Raw genomic sequence first — 25,097 nt, forward strand, 5'->3', positions numbered from 1 at the left:
CACAACACAACGACCACGGAAACGTCCGTGAGAAGAGGTAAAACTCGACACAGGAAAAGTATGTTCCGCTATTTCTTTTCGACTGCTCAGCCTATGGGACGTGAGACGCCAGCACTGCTGTCACTGTCTTCCCTAGCAAAACCTCCATGGCGTGTTTCTGCGTAATTTACTTGTTCTACAACATGAATGGAGTAGGTTAGTTTCTGAATGATTAAAATGCATTGTCAGATGTGGGGTTCGAACCCACGCTCCCTTTCGGGAACCAGAGCTTAAATCTGGCGCCTTAGACCGCTCGGCCAATCTGACGTGTGAGACAACAGCCCCAGTGACTTCCGTCTCTAGCATTATCTCAAGAACCTGACTGCGAAATCTGTTTCTTTTTTCGGTAGGACGGAATTATGTCAGTCTTACAATATTTAAGGCGCAATGTCAGATGTGGCGTAGGAAACGCATCCCGCGCTCTTCCGTCGTATCCAGTTTGAACTGTAACTAGCACAACTGTATTTAGTAATAGGATAATTTCCACATTGACGCAAAAGAAAGCAGATATTAGCAAACGGCATCTAAGGCCGTTTCCTAGCAACAGCCACGCTGTGCATTACGTACTCGTGGGAAGCCAATGAAATACTTCGTGTGAGGATGGAACTGTCGACCTTCACTTTACAATACTTAGGCACTGCCCCGGCGGTACCGACGCATACGTACTGAAACGTCTTTGGATCGTCAGTGAGTACTGCATATTAGAAATTTCGTGTTGGCCCTGATGTGCATTAAAGGGCAGATTTCTTCAGTGGAAGTCAGTTCTGCGCCTAGTCACAGTATATCGCCCTAGCAGTACCAGGAAAACGGGTTCAGATGTGCTCGCCTTCCACTCGGCGTTGAGCGCCTACAGCGAGATAGCCTTCGTCCTCTGGCGCCAGGAGGGAAGGCGACACATCACGGCGCAAACAGCTTGTAGCGGAAGGCAGTGGTGGTGTGTCGGTCAGCGTAGTTGCTTCCCAAGTAGCTGATCCGGGTTCGAAACCCGGACACCACACAGAAGTTGTCTCCTTTACTCAGGAGAGTGTGTTCAACGCTACTTGATCTTCGAATTTCCGAACAGTTGTGGTACGAATGGTTTTCCTCCACCCCTCGTCTCGCTCCGCGAAGGCTAGTGCGGATTACGATTCACAGCATCGTGTGTCGACTTGTCTCGACTTTGCTCGGCTGACGCGAAAGCTGACGCTTGCAAATGGCCGTATATGTAGAGGACTGGCGCTAGAAACGACTGGGAGACGCCAAATCGACAAACACACAACGGACTCTTTCATTTGACAGTGGCCGCAGGTTCGCCCCTGTGCGTACCGAGAAGCAAGAGAGGTGTCAGCGTGCTGGACCGCAGGATTTCCGCGCAGCAGACTCAAAAACTAAGGAAAAAGGCAAAACTGAAGAAACCAATAGCTCGCGGACTTCCTAGGTGGTCACCCACCTGAGTACTAACCACGCCCAACGCTGTCGAATTTCGGTGATCGGGCATGGACCCGTGTCTTTGGCGTGGCATACAAGTTGGCGAGAACGTCGCCAGACGGGCGGACGCCTTAGTCCTTGTACAGATCACTTGGGATTTGCCTTTTAGGGAAACAAAATGGAATAGCCCTTGGTGGGATCGAACCCACAGCCCCCTCGTTATTAGCATAATAACACTCTAACTTGGTGAGCTTATTGCCCGCGCAATACGGCCGCTTCAGGACTCCACTACCCCAACCGCCGTTTCATCTATCTTTATTAAGGCCCTGCCATTCATTGAAACACTTACGTGTCACTGTTGACTCATTTTCGCCTGTCGCTTCGAGCCCAGAGCCACAACACAACGACCACGGAAACGTCCGTGAGAAGAGGTAAAACTCGACACAGGAAAAGTATGTTCCGCTATTTCTTTTCGACTGCTCAGCCTATGGGACGTGAGACGCCAGCACTGCTGTCACTGTCTTCCCTAGCAAAACCTCCATGGCGTGTTTCTGCGTAATTTACTTGTTCTACAACATGAATGGAGTAGGTTAGTTTCTGAATGATTAAAATGCATTGTCAGATGTGGGGTTCGAACCCACGCTCCCTTTCGGGAACCAGAGCTTAAATCTGGCGCCTTAGACCGCTCGGCCAATCTGACGTGTGAGACAACAGCCCCAGTGACTTCCGTCTCTAGCATTACCTCAAGAACCTGACTGCGAAATCTGTTTCTTTTTTCGGTAGGACGGAATTATGTCAGTCTTACAATATTTAAGGCGCAATGTCAGATGTGGCGTAGGAAACGCATCCCGCGCTCTTCCGTCGTATCCAGTTTGAACTGTAACTAGCACAACTGTATTTAGTAATAGGATAATTTCCACATTGACGCAAAAGAAAGCAGATATTAGCAAACGGCATCTAAGGCCGTTTCCTAGCAACAGCCACGCTGTGCATTACGTACTCGTGGGAAGCCAATGAAATACTTCGTGTGAGGATGGAACTGTCGACCTTCACTTTACAATACTTAGGCACTGCCCCGGCGGTACCGACGCATACGTACTGAAACGTCTTTGGATCGTCAGTGAGTACTGCATATTAGAAATTTCGTGTTGGCCCTGATGTGCATTAAAGGGCAGATTTCTTCAGTGGAAGTCAGTTCTGCGCCTAGTCACAGTATATCGCCCTAGCAGTACCAGGAAAACGGGTTCAGATGTGCTCGCCTTCCACTCGGCGTTGAGCGCCTACAGCGAGATAGCCTTCGTCCTCTGGCGCCAGGAGGGAAGGCGACACATCACGGCGCAAACAGCTTGTAGCGGAAGGCAGTGGTGGTGTGTCAGTCAGCGTAGTTGCTTCCCAAGTAGCTGATCCGGGTTCGAAACCCGGACACCACACAGAAGTTGTCTCCTTTACTCAGGAGAGTGTGTTCAACGCTACTTGATCATCGAATTTCCGAACAGTTGTGGTACGAATGGTTTTCCTCCACCCCTCGTCTCGCTCCGCGAAGGCTAGTGCGGATTACGATTCACAGCATCGTGTGTCGACTTGTCTCGACTTTGCTCGGCTGACGCGAAAGCTGACGCTTGCAAATGGCCGTATATGTAGAGGACTGGCGCTAGAAACGACTGGGAGACGCCAAATCGACAAACACACAACGGACTCTTTCATTTGACAGTGGCCGCAGGTTCGCCCCTGTGCGTACCGAGAAGCAAGAGAGGTGTCAGCGTGCTGGACCGCAGGATTTCCGCGCAGCAGACTCAAAAACAAAGGAAAAAGGCAAAACTGAAGAAACCAATAGCTCGCGGACTTCCTAGGTGGTCACCCACCTGAGTACTAACCACGCCCAACGCTGTCGAATTTCGGTGATCGGGCATGGACCCGTGTCTTTGGCGTGGCATACAAGTTGGCGAGAACGTCGCCAGACGGGCGGACGCCTTAGTCCTTGTACAGATCACTTGGGATTTGCCTTTTAGGGAAACAAAATGGAATAGCCCTTGGTGGGATCGAACCCACAGCCCCCTCGTTATTAGCATAATAACACTCTAACTTGGTGAGCTTATTGCCCGCGCAATACGGCCGCTTCAGGACTCCACTACCCCAACCGCCGTTTCATCTATCTTTATTAAGGCCCTGCCATTCATTGAAACACTTACGTGTCACTGTTGACTCATTTTCGCCTGTCGCTTCGAGCCCAGAGCCACAACACAACGACCACGGAAACGTCCGTGAGAAGAGGTAAAACTCGACACAGGAAAAGTATGTTCCGCTATTTCTTTTCGACTGCTCAGCCTATGGGACGTGAGACGCCAGCACTGCTGTCACTGTCTTCCCTAGCAAAACCTCCATGGCGTGTTTCTGCGTAATTTACTTGTTCTACAACATGAATGGAGTAGGTTAGTTTCTGAATGATTAAAATGCATTGTCAGATGTGGGGTTCGAACCCACGCTCCCTTTCGGGAACCAGAGCTTAAATCCGGCGCCTTAGACCGCTCGGCCAATCTGACGTGTGAGACAACAGCCCCAGTGACTTCCGTCTCTAGCATTACCTCAAGAACCTGACTGCGAAATCTGTTTCTTTTTTCGGTAGGACGGAATTATGTCAGTCTTACAATATTTAAGGCGCAATGTCAGATGTGGCGTAGGAAACGCATCCCGCGCTCTTCCGTCGTATCCAGTTTGAACTGTAACTAGCACAACTGTATTTAGTAATAGGATAATTTCCACATTGACGCAAAAGAAAGCAGATATTAGCAAACGGCATCTAAGGCCGTTTCCTAGCAACAGCCACGCTGTGCATTACGTACTCGTGGGAAGCCAATGAAATACTTCGTGTGAGGATGGAACTGTCGACCTTCACTTTACAATACTTAGGCACTGCCCCGGCGGTACCGACGCATACGTACTGAAACGTCTTTGGATCGTCAGTGAGTACTGCATATTAGAAATTTCGTGTTGGCCCTGATGTGCATTAAAGGGCAGATTTCTTCAGTGGAAGTCAGTTCTGCGCCTAGTCACAGTATATCGCCCTAGCAGTACCAGGAAAACGGGTTCAGATGTGCTCGCCTTCCACTCGGCGTTGAGCGCCTACAGCGAGATAGCCTTCGTCCTCTGGCGCCAGGAGGGAAGGCGACACATCACGGCGCAAACAGCTTGTAGCGGAAGGCAGTGGTGGTGTGTCAGTCAGCGTAGTTGCTTCCCAAGTAGCTGATCCGGGTTCGAAACCCGGACACCACACAGAAGTTGTCTCCTTTACTCAGGAGAGTGTGTTCAACGCTACTTGATCATCGAATTTCCGAACAGTTGTGGTACGAATGGTTTTCCTCCACCCCTCGTCTCGCTCCGCGAAGGCTAGTGCGGATTACGATTCACAGCATCGTGTGTCGACTTGTCTCGACTTTGCTCGGCTGACGCGAAAGCTGACGCTTGCAAATGGCCGTATATGTAGAGGACTGGCGCTAGAAACGACTGGGAGACGCCAAATCGACAAACACACAACGGACTCTTTCATTTGACAGTGGCCGCAGGTTCGCCCCTGTGCGTACCGAGAAGCAAGAGAGGTGTCAGCGTGCTGGACCGCAGGATTTCCGCGCAGCAGACTCAAAAACAAAGGAAAAAGGCAAAACTGAAGAAACCAATAGCTCGCGGACTTCCTAGGTGGTCACCCACCTGAGTACTAACCACGCCCAACGCTGTCGAATTTCGGTGATCGGGCATGGACCCGTGTCTTTGGCGTGGCATACAAGTTGGCGAGAACGTCGCCAGACGGGCGGACGCCTTAGTCCTTGTACAGATCACTTGGGATTTGCCTTTTAGGGAAACAAAATGGAATAGCCCTTGGTGGGATCGAACCCACAGCCCCCTCGTTATTAGCATAATAACACTCTAACTTGGTGAGCTTATTGCCCGCGCAATACGGCCGCTTCAGGACTCCACTACCCCAACCGCCGTTTCATCTATCTTTATTAAGGCCCTGCCATTCATTGAAACACTTACGTGTCACTGTTGACTCATTTTCGCCTGTCGCTTCGAGCCCAGAGCCACAACACAACGACCACGGAAACGTCCGTGAGAAGAGGTAAAACTCGACACAGGAAAAGTATGTTCCGCTATTTCTTTTCGACTGCTCAGCCTATGGGACGTGAGACGCCAGCACTGCTGTCACTGTCTTCCCTAGCAAAACCTCCATGGCGTGTTTCTGCGTAATTTACTTGTTCTACAACATGAATGGAGTAGGTTAGTTTCTGAATGATTAAAATGCATTGTCAGATGTGGGGTTCGAACCCACGCTCCCTTTCGGGAACCAGAGCTTAAATCTGGCGCCTTAGACCGCTCGGCCAATCTGACGTGTGAGACAACAGCCCCAGTGACTTCCGTCTCTAGCATTATCTCAAGAACCTGACTGCGAAATCTGTTTCTTTTTTCGGTAGGACGGAATTATGTCAGTCTTACAATATTTAAGGCGCAATGTCAGATGTGGCGTAGGAAACGCATCCCGCGCTCTTCCGTCGTATCCAGTTTGAACTGTAACTAGCACAACTGTATTTAGTAATAGGATAATTTCCACATTGACGCAAAAGAAAGCAGATATTAGCAAACGGCATCTAAGGCCGTTTCCTAGCAACAGCCACGCTGTGCATTACGTACTCGTGGGAAGCCAATGAAATACTTCGTGTGAGGATGGAACTGTCGACCTTCACTTTACAATACTTAGGCACTGCCCCGGCGGTACCGACGCATACGTACTGAAACGTCTTTGGATCGTCAGTGAGTACTGCATATTAGAAATTTCGTGTTGGCCCTGATGTGCATTAAAGGGCAGATTTCTTCAGTGGAAGTCAGTTCTGCGCCTAGTCACAGTATATCGCCCTAGCAGTACCAGGAAAACGGGTTCAGATGTGCTCGCCTTCCACTCGGCGTTGAGCGCCTACAGCGAGATAGCCTTCGTCCTCTGGCGCCAGGAGGGAAGGCGACACATCACGGCGCAAACAGCTTGTAGCGGAAGGCAGTGGTGGTGTGTCGGTCAGCGTGGTTGCTTCCCAAGTAGCTGATCCGGGTTCGAAACCCGGACACCACACAGAAGTTGTCTCCTTTACTCAGGAGAGTGTGTTCAACGCTACTTGATCTTCGAATTTCCGAACAGTTGTGGTACGAATGGTTTTCCTCCACCCCTCGTCTCGCTCCGCGAAGGCTAGTGCGGATTACGATTCACAGCATCGTGTGTCGACTTGTCTCGACTTTGCTCGGCTGACGCGAAAGCTGACGCTTGCAAATGGCCGTATATGTAGAGGACTGGCGCTAGAAACGACTGGGAGACGCCAAATCGACAAACACACAACGGACTCTTTCATTTGACAGTGGCCGCAGGTTCGCCCCTGTGCGTACCGAGAAGCAAGAGAGGTGTCAGCGTGCTGGACCGCAGGATTTCCGCGCAGCAGACTCAAAAACAAAGGAAAAAGGCAAAACTGAAGAAACCAATAGCTCGCGGACTTCCTAGGTGGTCACCCACCTGAGTACTAACCACGCCCAACGCTGTCGAATTTCGGTGATCGGGCATGGACCCGTGTCTTTGGCGTGGCATACAAGTTGGCGAGAACGTCGCCAGACGGGCGGACGCCTTAGTCCTTGTACAGATCACTTGGGATTTGCCTTTTAGGGAAACAAAATGGAATAGCCCTTGGTGGGATCGAACCCACAGCCCCCTCGTTATTAGCATAATAACACTCTAACTTGGTGAGCTTATTGCCCGCGCAATACGGCCGCTTCAGGACTCCACTACCCCAACCGCCGTTTCATCTATCTTTATTAAGGCCCTGCCATTCATTGAAACACTTACGTGTCACTGTTGACTCATTTTCGCCTGTCGCTTCGAGCCCAGAGCCACAACACAACGACCACGGAAACGTCCGTGAGAAGAGGTAAAACTCGACACAGGAAAAGTATGTTCCGCTATTTCTTTTCGACTGCTCAGCCTATGGGACGTGAGACGCCAGCACTGCTGTCACTGTCTTCCCTAGCAAAACCTCCATGGCGTGTTTCTGCGTAATTTACTTGTTCTACAACATGAATGGAGTAGGTTAGTTTCTGAATGATTAAAATGCATTGTCAGATGTGGGGTTCGAACCCACGCTCCCTTTCGGGAACCAGAGCTTAAATCTGGCGCCTTAGACCGCTCGGCCAATCTGACGTGTGAGACAACAGCCCCAGTGACTTCCGTCTCTAGCATTATCTCAAGAACCTGACTGCGAAATCTGTTTCTTTTTTCGGTAGGACGGAATTATGTCAGTCTTACAATATTTAAGGCGCAATGTCAGATGTGGCGTAGGAAACGCATCCCGCGCTCTTCCGTCGTATCCAGTTTGAACTGTAACTAGCACAACTGTATTTAGTAATAGGATAATTTCCACATTGACGCAAAAGAAAGCAGATATTAGCAAACGGCATCTAAGGCCGTTTCCTAGCAACAGCCACGCTGTGCATTACGTACTCGTGGGAAGCCAATGAAATACTTCGTGTGAGGATGGAACTGTCGACCTTCACTTTACAATACTTAGGCACTGCCCCGGCGGTACCGACGCATACGTACTGAAACGTCTTTGGATCGTCAGTGAGTACTGCATATTAGAAATTTCGTGTTGGCCCTGATGTGCATTAAAGGGCAGATTTCTTCAGTGGAAGTCAGTTCTGCGCCTAGTCACAGTATATCGCCCTAGCAGTACCAGGAAAACGGGTTCAGATGTGCTCGCCTTCCACTCGGCGTTGAGCGCCTACAGCGAGATAGCCTTCGTCCTCTGGCGCCAGGAGGGAAGGCGACACATCACGGCGCAAACAGCTTGTAGCGGAAGGCAGTGGTGGTGTGTCGGTCAGCGTGGTTGCTTCCCAAGTAGCTGATCCGGGTTCGAAACCCGGACACCACACAGAAGTTGTCTCCTTTACTCAGGAGAGTGTGTTCAACGCTACTTGATCTTCGAATTTCCGAACAGTTGTGGTACGAATGGTTTTCCTCCACCCCTCGTCTCGCTCCGCGAAGGCTAGTGCGGATTACGATTCACAGCATCGTGTGTCCTCATGTGTCGACTTGTCTCGACTTTGCTCGGCTGACGCGAAAGCTGACGCTTGCAAATGGCCGTATATGTAGAGGACTGGCGCTAGAAACGACTGGGAGTCGCCAAATCGACAAACACACAACGGACTCTTTCATTTGACAGTGGCCGCAGGTTCGCCCCTGTGCGTACCGAGAAGCAAGAGAGGTGTCAGCGTGCTGGACCGCAGGATTTCCGCGCAGCAGACTCAAAAACAAAGGAAAAAGGCAAAACTGAAGAAACCAATAGCTCGCGGACTTCCTAGGTGGTCACCCACCTGAGTACTAACCACGCCCAACGCTGTCGAATTTCGGTGATCGGGCATGGACCCGTGTCTTTGGCGTGGCATACAAGTTGGCGAGAACGTCGCCAGACGGGCGGACGCCTTAGTCCTTGTACAGATCACTTGGGATTTGCCTTTTAGGGAAACAAAATGGAATAGCCCTTGGTGGGATCGAACCCACAGCCCCCTCGTTATTAGCATAATAACACTCTAACTTGGTGAGCTTATTGCCCGCGCAATACGGCCGCTTCAGGACTCCACTACCCCAACCGCCGTTCCATCTATCTTTATTAAGGCCCTGCCATTCATTGAAACACTTACGTGTCACTGTTGACTCATTTTCGCCTGTCGCTTCGAGCCCAGAGCCACAACACAACGACCACGGAAACGTCCGTGAGAAGAGGTAAAACTCGACACAGGAAAAGTATGTTCCGCTATTTCTTTTCGACTGCTCAGCCTATGGGACGTGAGACGCCAGCACTGCTGTCACTGTCTTCCCTAGCAAAACCTCCATGGCGTGTTTCTGCGTAATTTACTTGTTCTACAACATGAATGGAGTAGGTTAGTTTCTGAATGATTAAAATGCATTGTCAGATGTGGGGTTCGAACCCACGCTCCCTTTCGGGAACCAGAGCTTAAATCTGGCGCCTTAGACCGCTCGGCCAATCTGACGTGTGAGACAACAGCCCCAGTGACTTCCGTCTCTAGCATTACCTCAAGAACCTGACTGCGAAATCTGTTTCTTTTTTCGGTAGGACGGAATTATGTCAGTCTTACAATATTTAAGGCGCAATGTCAGATGTGGCGTAGGAAACGCATCCCGCGCTCTTCCGTCGTATCCAGTTTGAACTGTAACTAGCACAACTGTATTTAGTAATAGGATAATTTCCACATTGACGCAAAAGAAAGCAGATATTAGCAAACGGCATCTAAGGCCGTTTCCTAGCAACAGCCACGCTGTGCATTACGTACTCGTGGGAAGCCAATGAAATACTTCGTGTGAGGATGGAACTGTCGACCTTCACTTTACAATACTTAGGCACTGCCCCGGCGGTACCGACGCATACGTACTGAAACGTCTTTGGATCGTCAGTGAGTACTGCATATTAGAAATTTCGTGTTGGCCCTGATGTGCATTAAAGGGCAGATTTCTTCAGTGGAAGTCAGTTCTGCGCCTAGTCACAGTATATCGCCCTAGCAGTACCAGGAAAACGGGTTCAGATGTGCTCGCCTTCCACTCGGCGTTGAGCGCCTACAGCGAGATAGCCTTCGTCCTCTGGCGCCAGGAGGGAAGGCGACACATCACGGCGCAAACAGCTTGTAGCGGAAGGCAGTGGTGGTGTGTCGGTCAGCGTAGTTGCTTCCCAAGTAGCTGATCCGGGTTCGAAACCCGGACACCACACAGAAGTTGTCTCCTTTACTCAGGAGAGTGTGTTCAACGCTACTTGATCATCGAATTTCCGAACAGTTGTGGTACGAATGGTTTTCCTCCACCCCTCGTCTCGCTCCGCGAAGGCTAGTGCGGATTACGATTCACAGCATCGTGTGTCGACTTGTCTCGACTTTGCTCGGCTGACGCGAAAGCTGACGCTTGCAAATGGCCGTATATGTAGAGGACTGGCGCTAGAAACGACTGGGAGACGCCAAATCGACAAACACACAACGGACTCTTTCATTTGACAGTGGCCGCAGGTTCGCCCCTGTGCGTACCGAGAAGCAAGAGAGGTGTCAGCGTGCTGGACCGCAGGATTTCCGCGCAGCAGACTCAAAAACAAAGGAAAAAGGCAAAACTGAAGAAACCAATAGCTCGCGGACTTCCTAGGTGGTCACCCACCTGAGTACTAACCACGCCCAACGCTGTCGAATTTCGGTGATCGGGCATGGACCCGTGTCTTTGGCGTGGCATACAAGTTGGCGAGAACGTCGCCAGACGGGCGGACGCCTTAGTCCTTGTACAGATCACTTGGGATTTGCCTTTTAGGGAAACAAAATGGAATAGCCCTTGGTGGGATCGAACCCACAGCCCCCTCGTTATTAGCATAATAACACTCTAACTTGGTGAGCTTATTGCCCGCGCAATACGGCCGCTTCAGGACTCCACTACCCCAACCGCCGTTTCATCTATCTTTATTAAGGCCCTGCCATTCATTGAAACACTTACGTGTCACTGTTGACTCATTTTCGCCTGTCGCTTCGAGCCCAGAGCCACAACACAACGACCACGGAAACGTCCGTGAGAAGAGGTAAAACTCGACACAGGAAAAGTATGTTCCGCTATTTCTTTTCGACTGCTCAGCCTATGGGACGTGAGACGCCAGCACTGCTGTCACTGTCTTCCCTAGCAAAACCTCCATGGCGTGTTTCTGCGTAATTTACTTGTTCTACAACATGAATGGAGTAGGTTAGTTTCTGAATGATTAAAATGCATTGTCAGATGTGGGGTTCGAACCCACGCTCCCTTTCGGGAACCAGAGCTTAAATCTGGTGCCTTAGACCGCTCTGCCAATCTGACGTGTGAGACAACAGCCCCAGTGACATCCGTCTCTAGCATTATCTCAAGAACCTGACTGCGAAATCTGTTTCTTTTTTCGGTAGGACGGAATTATGTCAGTCTTACAATATTTAAGGCGCAATGTCAGATGTGGCGTAGGAAACGCATCCCGCGCTCTTCCGTCGTATCCAGTTTGAACTGTAACTAGCACAACTGTATTTAGTAATAGGATAATTTCCACATTGACGCAAAAGAAAGCAGATATTAGCAAACGGCATCTAAGGCCGTTTCCTAGCAACAGCCACGCTGTGCATTACGTACTCGTGGGAAGCCAATGAAATACTTCGTGTGAGGATGGAACTGTCGACCTTCACTTTACAATACTTAGGCACTGCGCCGGCGGTACCGACGCATACGTACTGAAACGTCTTTGGATCGTCAGTGAGTACTGCATATTAGAAATTTCGTGTTGGCCCTGATGTGCATTAAAGGGCAGATTTCTTCAGTGGAAGTCAGTTCTGCGCCTAGTCACAGTATATCGCCCTAGCAGTACCAGGAAAACGGGTTCAGATGTGCTCGCCTTCCACTCGGCGTTGAGCGCCTACAGCGAGATAGCCTTCGTCCTCTGGCGCCAGGAGGGAAGGCGACACATCACGGCGCAAACAGCTTGTAGCGGAAGGCAGTGGTGGTGTGTCGGTCAGCGTGGTTGCTTCCCAAGTAGCTGATCCGGGTTCGAAACCCGGACACCACACAGAAGTTGTCTCCTTTACTCAGGAGAGTGTGTTCAACGCTACTTGATCTTCGAATTTCCGAACAGTTGTGGTACGAATGGTTTTCCTCCACCCCTCGTCTCGCTCCGCGAAGGCTAGTGCGGATTACGATTCACAGCATCGTGTGTCCTCATGTGTCGACTTGTCTCGACTTTGCTCGGCTGACGCGAAAGCTGACGCTTGCAAATGGCCGTATATGTAGAGGACTGGCGCTAGAAACGACTGGGAGTCGCCAAATCGACAAACACACAACGGACTCTTTCATTTGACAGTGGCCGCAGGTTCGCCCCTGTGCGTACCGAGAAGCAAGAGAGGTGTCAGCGTGCTGGACCGCAGGATTTCCGCGCAGCAGACTCAAAAACAAAGGAAAAAGGCAAAACTGAAGAAACCAATAGCTCGCGGACTTCCTAGGTGGTCACCCACCTGAGTACTAACCACGCCCAACGCTGTCGAATTTCGGTGATCGGGCATGGACCCGTGTCTTTGGCGTGGCATACAAGTTGGCGAGAACGTCGCCAGACGGGCGGACGCCTTAGTCCTTGTACAGATCACTTGGGATTTGCCTTTTAGGGAAACAAAATGGAATAGCCCTTGGTGGGATCGAACCCACAGCCCCCTCGTTATTAGCATAATAACACTCTAACTTGGTGAGCTTATTGCCCGCGCAATACGGCCGCTTCAGGACTCCACTACCCCAACCGCCGTTCCATCTATCTTTATTAAGGCCCTGCCATTCATTGAAACACTTACGTGTCACTGTTGACTCATTTTCGCCTGTCGCTTCGAGCCCAGAGCCACAACACAACGACCACGGAAACGTCCGTGAGAAGAGGTAAAACTCGACACAGGAAAAGTATGTTCCGCTATTTCTTTTCGACTGCTCAGCCTATGGGACGTGAGACGCCAGCACTGCTGTCACTGTCTTCCCTAGCAAAACCTCCATGGCGTGTTTCTGCGTAATTTACTTGTTCTACAACATGAATGGAGTAGGTTAGTTTCTGAATGATTAAAATGCATTGTCAGATGTGGGGTTCGAACCCACGCTCCCTTTCGGGAACCAGAGCTTAAATCTGGCGCCTTAGACCGCTCGGCCAATCTGACGTGTGAGACAACAGCCCCAGTGACTTCCGTCTCTAGCATTATCTCAAGAACCTGACTGCGAAATCTGTTTCTTTTTTCGGTAGGACGGAATTATGTCAGTCTTACAATATTTAAGGCGCAATGTCAGATGTGGCGTAGGAAACGCATCCCGCGCTCTTCCGTCGTATCCAGTTTGAACTGTAACTAGCACAACTGTATTTAGTAATAGGATAATTTCCACATTGACGCAAAAGAAAGCAGATATTAGCAAACGGCATCTAAGGCCGTTTCCTAGCAACAGCCACGCTGTGCATTACGTACTCGTGGGAAGCCAATGAAATACTTCGTGTGAGGATGGAACTGTCGACCTTCACTTTACAATACTTAGGCACTGCCCCGGCGGTACCGACGCATACGTACTGAAACGTCTTTGGATCGTCAGTGAGTACTGCATATTAGAAATTTCGTGTTGGCCCTGATGTGCATTAAAGGGCAGATTTCTTCAGTGGAAGTCAGTTCTGCGCCTAGTCACAGTATATCGCCCTAGCAGTACCAGGAAAACGGGTTCAGATGTGCTCGCCTTCCACTCGGCGTTGAGCGCCTACAGCGAGATAGCCTTCGTCCTCTGGCGCCAGGAGGGAAGGCGACACATCACGGCGCAAACAGCTTGTAGCGGAAGGCAGTGGTGGTGTGTCGGTCAGCGTAGTTGCTTCCCAAGTAGCTGATCCGGGTTCGAAACCCGGACACCACACAGAAGTTGTCTCCTTTACTCAGGAGAGTGTGTTCAACGCTACTTGATCATCGAATTTCCGAACAGTTGTGGTACGAATGGTTTTCCTCCACCCCTCGTCTCGCTCCGCGAAGGCTAGTGCGGATTACGATTCACAGCATCGTGTGTCGACTTGTCTCGACTTTGCTCGGCTGACGCGAAAGCTGACGCTTGCAAATGGCCGTATATGTAGAGGACTGGCGCTAGAAACGACTGGGAGACGCCAAATCGACAAACACACAACGGACTCTTTCATTTGACAGTGGCCGCAGGTTCGCCCCTGTGCGTACCGAGAAGCAAGAGAGGTGTCAGCGTGCTGGACCGCAGGATTTCCGCGCAGCAGACTCAAAAACAAAGGAAAAAGGCAAAACTGAAGAAACCAATAGCTCGCGGACTTCCTAGGTGGTCACCCACCTGAGTACTAACCACGCCCAACGCTGTCGAATTTCGGTGATCGGGCATGGACCCGTGTCTTTGGCGTGGCATACAAGTTGGCGAGAACGTCGCCAGACGGGCGGACGCCTTAGTCCTTGTACAGATCACTTGGGATTTGCCTTTTAGGGAAACAAAATGGAATAGCCCTTGGTGGGATCGAACCCACAGCCCCCTCGTTATTAGCATAATAACACTCTAACTTGGTGAGCTTATTGCCCGCGCAATACGGCCGCTTCAGGACTCCACTACCCCAACCGCCGTTTCATCTATCTTTATTAAGGCCCTGCCATTCATTGAAACACTTACGTGTCACTGTTGACTCATTTTCGCCTGTCGCTTCGAGCCCAGAGCCACAACACAACGACCACGGAAACGTCCGTGAGAAGAGGTAAAACTCGACACAGGAAAAGTATGTTCCGCTATTTCTTTTCGACTGCTCAGCCTATGGGACGTGAGACGCCAGCACTGCTGTCACTGTCTTCCCTAGCAAAACCTCCATGGCGTGTTTCTGCGTAATTTACTTGTTCTACAACATGAATGGAGTAGGTTAGTTTCTGAATGATTAAAATGCATTGTCAGATGTGGGGTTCGAACCCACGCTCCCTTTCGGGAACCAGAGCTTAAATCTGGCGCCTTAGACCGCTCTGCCAATCTGACGTGTGAGACAACAGCCCCAGTGACATCCGTCTCTAGCATTATCTCAAGAACCTGACTGCGAAATCTGTTTCTTTTTTCGGTAGGACGGAATTATGTCAGTCTTACAATATTTAAGGCGCAATGTCAGATGTGGCGTAGGAAACGCATCCCGCGCTCTTCCGTCGTATCCAGTTTGAACTGTAACTAGCACAACTGTATTTAGTAATAGGATAATTTCCACATTGACGCAAAAGAAAGCAGATATTAGCAAACGGCATCTAAGGCCGTTTCCTAGCAACAGCCACGCTGTGCATTACGTACTCGTGGGAAGCCAATGAAATACTTCGTGTGAGGATGGAACTGTCGACCTTCACTTTACAATACTTAGGCACTGCGCCGGCGGTACCGACGCATACGTACTGAAACGTCTTTGGATCGTCAGTGAGTACTGCATATTAGAAATTTCGTGTTGGCCCTGATGTGCATTAAAGGGCAGATTTCTTCAGTGGAAGTCAGTTCTGCGCCTAGTCACAGTATATCGCCCTAGCAGTACCAGGAAAACGGGTTCAGATGTGCTCGCCTTCCACTCGGCGTTGAGCGCCTACAGCGAGATAGCCTTCGTCCTCTGGCGCCAGGAGGGAAGGCGACACATCACGGCGCAAACAGCTTGTAGCGGAAGGCAGTGGTGGTGTGTCGGTCAGCGTGGTTGCTTCCCAAGTAGCTGATCCGGGTTCGAAACCCGGACACCACACAGAAGTTGTCTCCTTTACTCAGGAGAGTGTGTTCAACGCTACTTGATCTTCGAATTTCCGAACAGTTGTGGTACGAATGGTTTTCCTCCACCCCTCGTCTCGCTCCGCGAAGGCTAGTGCGGATTACGATTCACAGCATCGTGTGTCCTCATGTGTCGACTTGTCTCGACTTTGCTCGGCTGACGCGAAAGCTGACGCTTGCAAATGGCCGTATATGTAGAGGACTGGCGCTAGAAACGACTGGGAGTCGCCAAATCGACAAACACACAACGGACTCTTTCATTTGACAGTGGCCGCAGGTTCGCCCCTGTGCGTACCGAGAAGCAAGAGAGGTGTCAGCGTGCTGGACCGCAGGATTTCCGCGCAGCAGACTCAAAAACAAAGGAAAAAGGCAAAACTGAAGAAACCAATAGCTCGCGGACTTCCTAGGTGGTCACCCACCTGAGTACTAACCACGCCCAACGCTGTCGAATTTCGGTGATCGGGCATGGACCCGTGTCTTTGGCGTGGCATACAAGTTGGCGAGAACGTCGCCAGACGGGCGGACGCCTTAGTCCTTGTACAGATCACTTGGGATTTGCCTTTTAGGGAAACAAAATGGAATAGCCCTTGGTGGGATCGAACCCACAGCCCCCTCGTTATTAGCATAATAACACTCTAACTTGGTGAGCTTATTGCCCGCGCAATACGGCCGCTTCAGGACTCCACTACCCCAACCGCCGTTCCATCTATCTTTATTAAGGCCCTGCCATTCATTGAAACACTTACGTGTCACTGTTGACTCATTTTCGCCTGTCGCTTCGAGCCCAGAGCCACAACACAACGACCACGGAAACGTCCGTGAGAAGAGGTAAAACTCGACACAGGAAAAGTATGTTCCGCTATTTCTTTTCGACTGCTCAGCCTATGGGACGTGAGACGCCAGCACTGCTGTCACTGTCTTCCCTAGCAAAACCTCCATGGCGTGTTTCTGCGTAATTTACTTGTTCTACAACATGAATGGAGTAGGTTAGTTTCTGAATGATTAAAATGCATTGTCAGATGTGGGGTTCGAACCCACGCTCCCTTTCGGGAACCAGAGCTTAAATCTGGCGCCTTAGACCGCTCGGCCAATCTGACGTGTGAGACAACAGCCCCAGTGACTTCCGTCTCTAGCATTATCTCAAGAACCTGACTGCGAAATCTGTTTCTTTTTTCGGTAGGACGGAATTATGTCAGTCTTACAATATTTAAGGCGCAATGTCAGATGTGGCGTAGGAAACGCATCCCGCGCTCTTCCGTCGTATCCAGTTTGAACTGTAACTAGCACAACTGTATTTAGTAATAGGATAATTTCCACATTGACGCAAAAGAAAGCAGATATTAGCAAACGGCATCTAAGGCCGTTTCCTAGCAACAGCCACGCTGTGCATTACGTACTCGTGGGAAGCCAATGAAATACTTCGTGTGAGGATGGAACTGTCGACCTTCACTTTACAATACTTAGGCACTGCCCCGGCGGTACCGACGCATACGTACTGAAACGTCTTTGGATCGTCAGTGAGTACTGCATATTAGAAATTTCGTGTTGGCCCTGATGTGCATTAAAGGGCAGATTTCTTCAGTGGAAGTCAGTTCTGCGCCTAGTCACAGTATATCGCCCTAGCAGTACCAGGAAAACGGGTTCAGATGTGCTCGCCTTCCACTCGGCGTTGAGCGCCTACAGCGAGATAGCCTTCGTCCTCTGGCGCCAGGAGGGAAGGCGACACATCACGGCGCAAACAGCTTGTAGCGGAAGGCAGTGGTGGTGTGTCGGTCAGCGTGGTTGCTTCCCAAGTAGCTGATCCGGGTTCGAAACCCGGACACCACACAGAAGTTGTCTCCTTTACTCAGGAGAGTGTGTTCAACGCTACTTGATCTTCGAATTTCCGAACAGTTGTGGTACGAATGGTTTTCCTCCACCCCTCGTCTCGCTCCGCGAAGGCTAGTGCGGATTACGATTCACAGCATCGTGTGTCCTCATGTGTCGACTTGTCTCGACTTTGCTCGGCTGACGCGAAAGCTGACGCTTGCAAATGGCCGTATATGTAGAGGACTGGCGCTAGAAACGACTGGGAGACGCCAAATCGACAAACACACAACGGACTCTTTCATTTGACAGTGGCCGCAGGTTCGCCCCTGTGCGTACCGAGAAGCAAGAGAGGTGTCAGCGTGCTGGACCGCAGGATTTCCGCGCAGCAGACTCAAAAACAAAGGAAAAAGGCAAAACTGAAGAAACCAATAGCTCGCGGACTTCCTAGGTGGTCACCCACCTGAGTACTAACCACGCCCAACGCTGTCGAATTTCGGTGATCGGGCATGGACCCGTGTCTTTGGCGTGGCATACAAGTTGGCGAGAACGTCGCCAGACGGGCGGACGCCTTAGTCCTTGTACAGATCACTTGGGATTTGCCTTTTAGGGAAACAAAATGGAATAGCCCTTGGTGGGATCGAACCCACAGCCCCCTCGTTATTAGCATAATAACACTCTAACTTGGTGAGCTTATTGCCCGCGCAATACGGCCGCTTCAGGACTCCACTACCCCAACCGCCGTTCCATCTATCTTTATTAAGGCCCTGCCATTCATTGAAACACTTACGTGTCACTGTTGACTCATTTTCGCCTGTCGCTTCGAGCCCAGAGCCACAACACAACGACCACGGAAACGTCCGTGAGAAGAGGTAAAACTCGACACAGGAAAAGTATGTTCCGCTATTTCTTTTCGACTGCTCAGCCTATGGGACGTGAGACGCCAGCACTGCTGTCACTGTCTTCCCTAGCAAAACCTCCATGGCGTGTTTCTGCGTAATTTACTTGTTCTACAACATGAATGGAGTAGGTTAGTTTCTGAATGATTAAAATGCATTGTCAGATGTGGGGTTCGAACCCACGCTCCCTTTCGGGAACCAGAGCTTAAATCTGGCGCCTTAGACCGCTCGGCCAATCTGACGTGTGAGACAACAGCCCCAGTGACTTCCGTCTCTAGCATTATCTCAAGAACCTGACTGCGAAATCTGTTTCTTTTTTCGGTAGGACGGAATTATGTCAGTCTTACAATATTTAAGGCGCAATGTCAGATGTGGCGTAGGAAACGCATCCCGCGCTCTTCCGTCGTATCCAGTTTGAACTGTAACTAGCACAACTGTATTTAGTAATAGGATAATTTCCACATTGACGCAAAAGAAAGCAGATATTAGCAAACGGCATCTAAGGCCGTTTCCTAGCAACAGCCACGCTGTGCATTACGTACTCGTGGGAAGCCAATGAAATACTTCGTGTGAGGATGGAACTGTCGACCTTCACTTTACAATACTTAGGCACTGCCCCGGCGGTACCGACGCATACGTACTGAAACGTCTTTGGATCGTCAGTGAGTACTGCATATTAGAAATTTCGTGTTGGCCCTGATGTGCATTAAAGGGCAGATTTCTTCAGTGGAAGTCAGTTCTGCGCCTAGTCACAGTATATCGCCCTAGCAGTACCAGGAAAACGGGTTCAGATGTGCTCGCCTTCCACTCGGCGTTGAGCGCCTACAGCGAGATAGCCTTCGTCCTCTGGCGCCAGGAGGGAAGGCGACACATCACGGCGCAAACAGCTTGTAGCGGAAGGCAGTGGTGGTGTGTCGGTCAGCGTGGTTGCTTCCCAAGTAGCTGATCCGGGTTCGAAACCCGGACACCACACAGAAGTTGTCTCCTTTACTCAGGAGAGTGTGTTCAACGCTACTTGATCTTCGAATTTCCGAACAGTTGTGGTACGAATGGTTTTCCTCCACCCCTCGTCTCGCTCCGCGAAGGCTAGTGCGGATTACGATTCACAGCATCGTGTGTCGACTTGTCTCGACTTTGCTCGGCTGACGCGAAAGCTGACGCTTGCAAATGGCCGTATATGTAGAGGACTGGCGCTAGAAACGACTGGGAGACGCCAAATCGACAAACACACAACGGACTCTTTCATTTGACAGTGGCCGCAGGTTCGCCCCTGTGCGTACCGAGAAGCAAGAGAGGTGTCAGCGTGCTGGACCGCAGGATTTCCGCGCAGCAGACTCAAAAACAAAGGAAAAAGGCAAAACTGAAGAAACCAATAGCTCGCGGACTTCCTAGGTGGTCACCCACCTGAGTACTAACCACGCCCAACGCTGTCGAATTTCGGTGATCGGGCATGGACCCGTGTCTTTGGCGTGGCATACAAGTTGGCGAGAACGTCGCCAGACGGGCGGACGCCTTAGTCCTTGTACAGATCACTTGGGATTTGCCTTTTAGGGAAACAAAATGGAATAGCCCTTGGTGGGATCGAACCCACAGCCCCCTCGTTATTAGCATAATAACACTCTAACTTGGTGAGCTTATTGCCCGCGCAATACGGCCGCTTCAGGACTCCACTACCCCAACCGCCGTTTCATCTATCTTTATTAAGGCCCTGCCATTCATTGAAACACTTACGTGTCACTGTTGACTCATTTTCGCCTGTCGCTTCGAGCCCAGAGCCACAACACAACGACCACGGAAACGTCCGTGAGAAGAGGTAAAACTCGACACAGGAAAAGTATGTTCCGCTATTTCTTTTCGACTGCTCAGCCTATGGGACGTGAGACGCCAGCACTGCTGTCACTGTCTTCCCTAGCAAAACCTCCATGGCGTGTTTCTGCGTAATTTACTTGTTCTACAACATGAATGGAGTAGGTTAGTTTCTGAATGATTAAAATGCATTGTCAGATGTGGGGTTCGAACCCACGCTCCCTTTCGGGAACCAGAGCTTAAATCTGGCGCCTTAGACCGCTCTGCCAATCTGACGTGTGAGACAACAGCCCCAGTGACATCCGTCTCTAGCATTATCTCAAGAACCTGACTGCGAAATCTGTTTCTTTTTTCGGTAGGACGGAATTATGTCAGTCTTACAATATTTAAGGCGCAATGTCAGATGTGGCGTAGGAAACGCATCCCGCGCTCTTCCGTCGTATCCAGTTTGAACTGTAACTAGCACAACTGTATTTAGTAATAGGATAATTTCCACATTGACGCAAAAGAAAGCAGATATTAGCAAACGGCATCTAAGGCCGTTTCCTAGCAACAGCCACGCTGTGCATTACGTACTCGTGGGAAGCCAATGAAATACTTCGTGTGAGGATGGAACTGTCGACCTTCACTTTACAATACTTAGGCACTGCGCCGGCGGTACCGACGCATACGTACTGAAACGTCTTTGGATCGTCAGTGAGTACTGCATATTAGAAATTTCGTGTTGGCCCTGATGTGCATTAAAGGGCAGATTTCTTCAGTGGAAGTCAGTTCTGCGCCTAGTCACAGTATATCGCCCTAGCAGTACCAGGAAAACGGGTTCAGATGTGCTCGCCTTCCACTCGGCGTTGAGCGCCTACAGCGAGATAGCCTTCGTCCTCTGGCGCCAGGAGGGAAGGCGACACATCACGGCGCAAACAGCTTGTAGCGGAAGGCAGTGGTGGTGTGTCGGTCAGCGTGGTTGCTTCCCAAGTAGCTGATCCGGGTTCGAAACCCGGACACCACACAGAAGTTGTCTCCTTTACTCAGGAGAGTGTGTTCAACGCTACTTGATCTTCGAATTTCCGAACAGTTGTGGTACGAATGGTTTTCCTCCACCCCTCGTCTCGCTCCGCGAAGGCTAGTGCGGATTACGATTCACAGCATCGTGTGTCGACTTGTCTCGACTTTGCTCGGCTGACGCGAAAGCTGACGCTTGCAAATGGCCGTATATGTAGAGGACTGGCGCTAGAAACGACTGGGAGACGCCAAATCGACAAACACACAACGGACTCTTTCATTTGACAGTGGCCGCAGGTTCGCCCCTGTGCGTACCGAGAAGCAAGAGAGGTGTCAGCGTGCTGGACCGCAGGATTTCCGCGCAGCAGACTCAAAAACAAAGGAAAAAGGCAAAACTGAAGAAACCAATAGCTCGCGGACTTCCTAGGTGGTCACCCACCTGAGTACTAACCACGCCCAACGCTGTCGAATTTCGGTGATCGGGCATGGACCCGTGTCTTTGGCGTGGCATACAAGTTGGCGAGAACGTCGCCAGACGGGCGGACGCCTTAGTCCTTGTACAGATCACTTGGGATTTGCCTTTTAGGGAAACAAAATGGAATAGCCCTTGGTGGGATCGAACCCACAGCCCCCTCGTTATTAGCATAATAACACTCTAACTTGGTGAGCTTATTGCCCGCGCAATACGGCCGCTTCAGGACTCCACTACCCCAACCGCCGTTTCATCTATCTTTATTAAGGCCCTGCCATTCATTGAAACACTTACGTGTCACTGTTGACTCATTTTCGCCTGTCGCTTCGAGCCCAGAGCCACAACACAACGACCACGGAAACGTCCGTGAGAAGAGGTAAAACTCGACACAGGAAAAGTATGTTCCGCTATTTCTTTTCGACTGCTCAGCCTATGGGACGTGAGACGCCAGCACTGCTGTCACTGTCTTCCCTAGCAAAACCTCCATGGCGTGTTTCTGCGTAATTTACTTGTTCTACAACATGAATGGAGTAGGTTAGTTTCTGAATGATTAAAATGCATTGTCAGATGTGGGGTTCGAACCCACGCTCCCTTTCGGGAACCAGAGCTTAAATCTGGCGCCTTAGACCGCTCTGCCAATCTGACGTGTGAGACAACAGCCCCAGTGACATCCGTCTCTAGCATTATCTCAAGAACCTGACTGCGAAATCTGTTTCTTTTTTCGGTAGGACGGAATTATGTCAGTCTTACAATATTTAAGGCGCAATGTCAGATGTGGCGTAGGAAACGCATCCCGCGCTCTTCCGTCGTATCCAGTTTGAACTGTAACTAGCACAACTGTATTTAGTAATAGGATAATTTCCACATTGACGCAAAAGAAAGCAGATATTAGCAAACGGCATCTAAGGCCGTTTCCTAGCAACAGCCACGCTGTGCATTACGTACTCGTGGGAAGCCAATGAAATACTTCGTGTGAGGATGGAACTGTCGACCTTCACTTTACAATACTTAGGCACTGCGCCGGCGGTACCGACGCATACGTACTGAAACGTCTTTGGATCGTCAGTGAGTACTGCATATTAGAAATTTCGTGTTGGCCCTGATGTGCATTAAAGGGCAGATTTCTTCAGTGGAAGTCAGTTCTGCGCCTAGTCACAGTATATCGCCCTAGCAGTACCAGGAAAACGGGTTCAGATGTGCTCGCCTTCCACTCGGCGTTGAGCGCCTACAGCGAGATAGCCTTCGTCCTCTGGCGCCAGGAGGGAAGGCGACACATCACGGCGCAAACAGCTTGTAGCGGAAGGCAGTGGTGGTGTGTCGGTCAGCGTGGTTGCTTCCCAAGTAGCTGATCCGGGTTCGAAACCCGGACACCACACAGAAGTTGTCTCCTTTACTCAGGAGAGTGTGTTCAACGCTACTTGATCTTCGAATTTCCGAACAGTTGTGGTACGAATGGTTTTCCTCCACCCCTCGTCTCGCTCCGCGAAGGCTAGTGCGGATTACGATTCACAGCATCGTGTGTCCTCATGTGTCGACTTGTCTCGACTTTGCTCGGCTGACGCGAAAGCTGACGCTTGCAAATGGCCGTATATGTAGAGGACTGGCGCTAGAAACGACTGGGAGTCGCCAAATCGACAAACACACAACGGACTCTTTCATTTGACAGTGGCCGCAGGTTCGCCCCTGTGCGTACCGAGAAGCAAGAGAGGTGTCAGCGTGCTGGACCGCAGGATTTCCGCGCAGCAGACTCAAAAACAAAGGAAAAAGGCAAAACTGAAGAAACCAATAGCTCGCGGACTTCCTAGGTGGTCACCCACCTGAGTACTAACCACGCCCAACGCTGTCGAATTTCGGTGATCGGGCATGGACCCGTGTCTTTGGCGTGGCATACAAGTTGGCGAGAACGTCGCCAGACGGGCGGACGCCTTAGTCCTTGTACAGATCACTTGGGATTTGCCTTTTAGGGAAACAAAATGGAATAGCCCTTGGTGGGATCGAACCCACAGCCCCCTCGTTATTAGCATAATAACACTCTAACTTGGTGAGCTTATTGCCCGCGCAATACGGCCGCTTCAGGACTCCACTACCCCAACCGCCGTTTCATCTATCTTTATTAAGGCCCTGCCATTCATTGAAACACTTACGTGTCACTGTTGACTCATTTTCGCCTGTCGCTTCGAGCCCAGAGCCACAACACAACGACCACGGAAACGTCCGTGAGAAGAGGTAAAACTCGACACAGGAAAAGTATGTTCCGCTATTTCTTTTCGACTGCTCAGCCTATGGGACGTGAGACGCCAGCACTGCTGTCACTGTCTTCCCTAGCAAAACCTCCATGGCGTGTTTCTGCGTAATTTACTTGTTCTACAACATGAATGGAGTAGGTTAGTTTCTGAATGATTAAAATGCATTGTCAGATGTGGGGTTCGAACCCACGCTCCCTTTCGGGAACCAGAGCTTAAATCTGGCGCCTTAGACCGCTCGGCCAATCTGACGTGTGAGACAACAGCCCCAGTGACTTCCGTCTCTAGCATTATCTCAAGAACCTGACTGCGAAATCTGTTTCTTTTTTCGGTAGGACGGAATTATGTCAGTCTTACAATATTTAAGGCGCAATGTCAGATGTGGCGTAGGAAACGCATCCCGCGCTCTTCCGTCGTATCCAGTTTGAACTGTAACTAGCACAACTGTATTTAGTAATAGGATAATTTCCACATTGACGCAAAAGAAAGCAGATATTAGCAAACGGCATCTAAGGCCGTTTCCTAGCAACAGCCACGCTGTGCATTACGTACTCGTGGGAAGCCAATGAAATACTTCGTGTGAGGATGGAACTGTCGACCTTCACTTTACAATACTTAGGCACTGCCCCGGCGGTACCGACGCATACGTACTGAAACGTCTTTGGATCGTCAGTGAGTACTGCATATTAGAAATTTCGTGTTGGCCCTGATGTGCATTAAAGGGCAGATTTCTTCAGTGGAAGTCAGTTCTGCGCCTAGTCACAGTATATCGCCCTAGCAGTACCAGGAAAACGGGTTCAGATGTGCTCGCCTTCCACTCGGCGTTGAGCGCCTACAGCGAGATAGCCTTCGTCCTCTGGCGCCAGGAGGGAAGGCGACACATCACGGCGCAAACAGCTTGTAGCGGAAGGCAGTGGTGGTGTGTCGGTCAGCGTGGTTGCTTCCCAAGTAGCTGATCCGGGTTCGAAACCCGGACACCACACAGAAGTTGTCTCCTTTACTCAGGAGAGTGTGTTCAACGCTACTTGATCTTCGAATTTCCGAACAGTTGTGGTACGAATGGTTTTCCTCCA

At 50.5% G+C, this 25,097-nt stretch overlaps 14 non-coding genes across 14 annotated transcripts; all 14 read right to left on the reverse strand.

Annotated features, from left to right (window-relative positions):
* Positions 1–222: 222 nt before the first annotated feature.
* Positions 223–306, reverse strand: Trnal-uaa (transfer RNA leucine (anticodon UAA)). Its single transcript has one exon. It is a non-coding gene; the product is annotated as a tRNA-Leu (tRNA).
* A 1,756-nt stretch (positions 307–2,062) lies between these two features.
* On the reverse strand, positions 2,063–2,146 carry Trnal-uaa (transfer RNA leucine (anticodon UAA)). Its single transcript has one exon. It is a non-coding gene; the product is annotated as a tRNA-Leu (tRNA).
* Positions 2,147–3,902: 1,756 nt separating this feature from the next.
* Trnal-uaa (transfer RNA leucine (anticodon UAA)) lies at positions 3,903–3,986 on the reverse strand. Its single transcript has one exon. It is a non-coding gene; the product is annotated as a tRNA-Leu (tRNA).
* Positions 3,987–5,742: 1,756 nt separating this feature from the next.
* On the reverse strand, positions 5,743–5,826 carry Trnal-uaa (transfer RNA leucine (anticodon UAA)). Its single transcript has one exon. It is a non-coding gene; the product is annotated as a tRNA-Leu (tRNA).
* A 1,756-nt stretch (positions 5,827–7,582) lies between these two features.
* On the reverse strand, positions 7,583–7,666 carry Trnal-uaa (transfer RNA leucine (anticodon UAA)). Its single transcript has one exon. It is a non-coding gene; the product is annotated as a tRNA-Leu (tRNA).
* A 1,766-nt stretch (positions 7,667–9,432) lies between these two features.
* Positions 9,433–9,516, reverse strand: Trnal-uaa (transfer RNA leucine (anticodon UAA)). The gene has a single exon. It is a non-coding gene; the product is annotated as a tRNA-Leu (tRNA).
* A 1,756-nt stretch (positions 9,517–11,272) lies between these two features.
* Trnal-uaa (transfer RNA leucine (anticodon UAA)) lies at positions 11,273–11,356 on the reverse strand. The gene has a single exon. It is a non-coding gene; the product is annotated as a tRNA-Leu (tRNA).
* Positions 11,357–13,122: 1,766 nt separating this feature from the next.
* Positions 13,123–13,206, reverse strand: Trnal-uaa (transfer RNA leucine (anticodon UAA)). Its single transcript has one exon. It is a non-coding gene; the product is annotated as a tRNA-Leu (tRNA).
* A 1,756-nt stretch (positions 13,207–14,962) lies between these two features.
* On the reverse strand, positions 14,963–15,046 carry Trnal-uaa (transfer RNA leucine (anticodon UAA)). The gene has a single exon. It is a non-coding gene; the product is annotated as a tRNA-Leu (tRNA).
* A 1,766-nt stretch (positions 15,047–16,812) lies between these two features.
* Trnal-uaa (transfer RNA leucine (anticodon UAA)) lies at positions 16,813–16,896 on the reverse strand. Its single transcript has one exon. It is a non-coding gene; the product is annotated as a tRNA-Leu (tRNA).
* Positions 16,897–18,662: 1,766 nt separating this feature from the next.
* Positions 18,663–18,746, reverse strand: Trnal-uaa (transfer RNA leucine (anticodon UAA)). The gene has a single exon. It is a non-coding gene; the product is annotated as a tRNA-Leu (tRNA).
* Positions 18,747–20,502: 1,756 nt separating this feature from the next.
* Positions 20,503–20,586, reverse strand: Trnal-uaa (transfer RNA leucine (anticodon UAA)). Its single transcript has one exon. It is a non-coding gene; the product is annotated as a tRNA-Leu (tRNA).
* Positions 20,587–22,342: 1,756 nt separating this feature from the next.
* On the reverse strand, positions 22,343–22,426 carry Trnal-uaa (transfer RNA leucine (anticodon UAA)). Its single transcript has one exon. It is a non-coding gene; the product is annotated as a tRNA-Leu (tRNA).
* A 1,766-nt stretch (positions 22,427–24,192) lies between these two features.
* Trnal-uaa (transfer RNA leucine (anticodon UAA)) lies at positions 24,193–24,276 on the reverse strand. The gene has a single exon. It is a non-coding gene; the product is annotated as a tRNA-Leu (tRNA).
* Positions 24,277–25,097: the final 821 nt, after the last annotated feature.

The sequence above is a fragment of the Schistocerca gregaria genome, chromosome 7 (genome assembly GCF_023897955.1).
Source record: "Schistocerca gregaria isolate iqSchGreg1 chromosome 7, iqSchGreg1.2, whole genome shotgun sequence".
Classification (NCBI taxonomy): Eukaryota; Metazoa; Arthropoda; class Insecta; order Orthoptera; family Acrididae; genus Schistocerca; species Schistocerca gregaria.